This window comes from Hemicordylus capensis, chromosome 3 (genome assembly GCF_027244095.1).
Source record: "Hemicordylus capensis ecotype Gifberg chromosome 3, rHemCap1.1.pri, whole genome shotgun sequence".
NCBI lineage: Eukaryota > Metazoa > Chordata > Lepidosauria > Squamata > Cordylidae > Hemicordylus > Hemicordylus capensis.
In genome coordinates, this window is record NC_069659.1 from 235,794,599 (window position 1) to 235,799,150 (window position 4,552).

Sequence of the window (4,552 nt, forward strand, 5' to 3'; positions counted from 1 at the left end):
TAGTGTACAGTTCACACACAGAAACAAGATTATTATTTTTTAAATCCATATAAGAAAGCAGGTTTTAATATTTGCGGGGGCTTTTTTTTTTAGAGTGGAGTGAGCAACAATGGGGGAAGGGAAGGGAGATTACTGTTACTTGTCTCCTAAACTAAACATCCCTCCTATCCTACAGTCCTACCAGTATCTATCTAATCCCTTCCCTAAACTAGGCCCTATTTATTTTAAAGAACTCTCATCTGACTGGCGGCGAGGGGCTTAGTAAGACTTACTGTCTGGTGTCTTCCACTGGAGTCTGGTTAGGTGCTGCTTTGGAGGCATTTGGGTGGAGCAGAGTGACAATGGGACTCAACAGCTGGGGGTAGGGCAGGTGGGGGACAGGCACCCACTCCCCCCCCAAAAAAAAACCACCGGGGGAGAGACAGATAAGCCAGCAGGCACTCTCTGTCTCGTTTCCCAGTGGACCAGGCCCCAGACCACCAAGACCACCACCACCACCACTCTGTGCTGCTGCAGTCTCTCTGATCCTTTCTCATCGTGTGAGAAGCACACTATAAGGCTCGCTGCTGGCCTCCAAGTCCTTAAAATATATTTTGAAAATATTTCCTTTAATTCCCCCCCACCCGAGCCAATGGGGGCACAGTTGCACATGACAACACTTGATTTTTATAACAAGCCAACCAAGATGCAAGGAGACTGAAAGCCAATTGGAAGCAATTGCCAGAAAACCAATCAGCAAGGGGAAAATAGCCTTCCAAAATGGCAACCAGAATGTCCAAACATTCCGATCGAAATGGGGTTGTTCTGTAGAGATGTGCACAAAATGAATTTTTATTTGTTTTGATTTTTTAAAAAAAAACACTGCCCCTGGTGGCGCAGTGGTAAAACTGCCGCCCTGTAACCAGAAGGTTACAAGTTCAATCCTGACCAGGGGCTCAAGGTTGACTCAGCCTTCCATCCTTCCGATGTCGGTAAAATGAGTACCCAGAATGTTGGGGGCAATATGCTAAATCATTGTAAACCGCTTAGAGAGCTTCCAGCTATAGAGCGGTATATAAATGTAAGTGCTATTGCTATTGCTATTAAAACAAATTTGCAACGCTATGCAATATTAGGGGAGTGTATGACAGCATTTCCAGATTCCTTCAGTTTCAGCTCACTGTCAGTGTTGTAGCTGTGATCGTTGCCTTTATGGGAGCATGCATCACAAAGAACTCCCCTTTGAAAGCTGTTCAGATGCTGTGGGTCAATCTCATCATGGATACATTTGCTTCTTTTGCTCTAGCAACAGAAAAACCAACAGAAGCTCTGTTGAAAGGTAAACCTTTCAGGCGGCCCACTCATTATCTCGGATCATGCACCTGTGGTATTAAAAATACAATTGACAGACAGTGGAGACCTGAAGCAGAAACATTGGAGACTAAATACATCCCTGTTAAAGGACCCCAAACACCCACCACCCCCCGCGCAGTATTCTACTGCTTGGGGGTGGATCAGAGGCTCTTATTTCAACAGGGAGCACATTCCAAAGTCCAGGGGCTGCACTGGAGAAGGCCCGTTCCCGAGTAGCTGCCAGAAGAGTTGGCGGCAGCCACAGGCAAACAAGAACATTGATAAAATAGGTACAATGTAAAATAAGACAAAGTTAAACAAAGTAAGCTAAACAAGTTAAAAGACAGACTAAAACCACAATTAAGTTTCAAACTGAAAGTCATTTAAAAAGCCAAAAAATTATGATCAAAAATACATATCAAAACAAAACTACACTATCAAAACTACATCCTCTTTAAAAATATGTGTTTCTAATTGGTTGCTAAAAACACCAAGTTTTTTATTCTGAATGCTTTAAATCTAGTGCCCCAGGTGAGACATGAACTCACAACCATGGTGTTGTGCTTTTCTACAAATACCCTATGCTATCCATTGCACGTGTGGAAAAATTCTATTTATTAATAACTTTCTAAAAGTCATCTTAAAAACCTGGGTTTTCAATTGCTGATGGAACACACATTTTAGAAATCTATGTTCCACACACCAGTGTACAGCAATGAGAGTAAAAACTAACGAGTTTTTTTTATTGAGAATGTACATAGTCTATTTGTCTGTAACCTTATTGTGTAACCCCATCTCCTTATGTTGTAAGTGTGATACTGCAACAGAGTTTGGGCTGTTCCAGATTACAGGCTGGTGAAGCAGTACCAGATGCATTAAAGCAGGACTGCATTCTGACAAAGGGCCAGAATCTAGCCACATTCTATTTGAGGGCCCCAGTTCTCACACACTTCCCAGGGGCCAGCATCCAGAGCAAATACGTTGAACTGAGTTGCACTACACACACACACACCCCTGGATTTTCACAAGAGCACTTTTGCACAACAGTTTCCATTCAGACAAAGGTGGCATACCATTTTTTGTGTGTGTGCAAATGTTGCACACAAAAACGGGCATTGCTCCATTCAGTAGCACAACACTAATCTGGAGCACAAGCTCCAGACTTACAACCAGCTAGAACAGTCTGGCACGCAGATGCTTTGATGTCGGCCAGGGATGCAGTTGGATGAGTCTGCTTTTAAAACTAGAACCTGTTCACTTGGCTACAGAGATAGAGGCCTTGTAAAAATACTTAAGAACCTGGATGGAACAAGCTAGCTCTTGAACACAGGGCAGCTAGAGTTATTATATGCCTTTTCTGACACCACTTTCACTGGAGAAAGTAATGAATGGGTAACACAAAGGGCAAAGTTTCATGTAAAGTTACACTTACAACATAAAGAACATGAATGAATGCAGAGTTGTAACGTATTAAGAATATGATATTCTACGTAGAGTGTCAGACATAGTAGTGTATGTACTTGATAAGGCACATTTTCATATCATAGTTTAGTGTTGTCCAAAACCATGGGTAGATAGTATCTGAAAAAACAAAGCAGCAATATAATGGATCAGTCATTTCAATGTGGTTGCTAATTGCTCAGTGTAAAGTCCTATTTTTCCATTAAAATAAATCCGTTATTTCCTCAAGGTGCAGATAACTACCACTTAAGCCCCCAAAAGGGAGAGCTGTACAGGTATGGCTTAGCATACCTAGTAGTCACAGCACATCTCCCTAAAACTCTGTTCCCCCCAGAATAGGAAGCTATAGTACTGCCATGTAGCAGGCGGTCCAACGCATGGCTGTTTTCTACAGCTGGCTGTTTCTACAGAGAAACAATATGTAGGGGCCTACCCTGCTCCACTCTGTGGAGTTCTCTCTTTTGCCCTAAAGAATTAATCACTCCTTCAAACCAACACATTCATCATAAACTTTTGTGGACCAGAATCTGCTGCATCACAGGCATCTAATGTATGGGAAGGGCTTATCCACAACAGCTCATGCTGAAACTAGAAAATAAAACAAGGTCCCTCAGCAGTTTGGGAAAACTTTTGAAACCCATATACCAAAAACATTTAAACTAGCAAATTTTTAAAATAAAATTGTTTGTTTGTTTATTTGTTAAATTTCTATACCCCCTTTCATTAAAACAATCTGAAGGCAGTTCACACAAAAGTTAAAACAGGACTACAAAAAATTACACAGTTAAAATATTAACTAGAATATAAAAAATACTGATAAGAGCAGACACAGCTGAGAAGGTGAGCAAGCCTTTCTAAACATCTAGCCTTTTCCCCTTCAAACAAACTAACAGGAAGAGGGGAGTTTTGCAGGGGCTGTTTCTCTTTAAGAGGTAGATCTTAGTGTGTGTGTGTGTGTGTGACTTGTTAGGGTTACTTGTTAGGGTTAAGATATCACAATACCTATAGAAAATAGATGAAGACTACACTAAGTTTGAGATATTAAAAGCAGCAATAAGACCAAAAAAATGCACTGAGCTTTACAGTTAAGGTTGAAATCCTATACAGACTTACAGGGGAGAAAATCTAATTGATGCCAATGGTACTTACTTCTAAGTAGGCATGCATAGAACAGTTCGCATTATAAAACAAACAAACAAAAAACTCCTTAAGGATGCAGACTGCAAAAGTGGCAATTTTAAAATTAATACAGGGGTTTATTATTATTATTTTACTGAGAATAGGAGATTTGCTACTTACTGCTTGCTAATTAGGTAAGAATTACAGGCCAATCTCACTGTTAAACAATGATTATAAACTTGCAAAATGTGATTGAATTGTTTTGTTAGTTGTTTATGAAGGCTTGTTAGGTGTTTACACCAAAGCCATGCAGTTCATCGTCGCCTAGAGCAGTCCAATTTTTAATTTTCTTTGCTCTTTCACTTATTAATTCTGGTGTTTATTAGCTCTTGCATTTGTTGGTTACATTTTTTGACCTCTTTCATCCAGCCTGCTTTTTTATTATAATCTATTGGATTGTCCCATAGTTTCCCCCAGAATTGCACTGTTTCTTATTTATTTGGTGTTTTTATGTTTCTTGCAGTTTCTCCTTCTATGCTTTCTTGGTAGAAACGTCTCTGATTCAACTGGAATTGGAGATGTTGGATTTGAAGATCAGATTTCAAGTTTTGAGAAGGAATTATGTCAAAATGATGAAAAA

The 4,552-nt window shown here is 40.1% G+C and overlaps 1 pseudogene; it reads right to left on the reverse strand.

Annotated features, from left to right (window-relative positions):
* Positions 1 to 2,580: 2,580 nt before the first annotated feature.
* On the reverse strand, positions 2,581 to 2,738 carry LOC128352691 (uncharacterized; annotated as a pseudogene).
* Between the last annotated feature and the right edge of the window lie 1,814 nt (positions 2,739 to 4,552).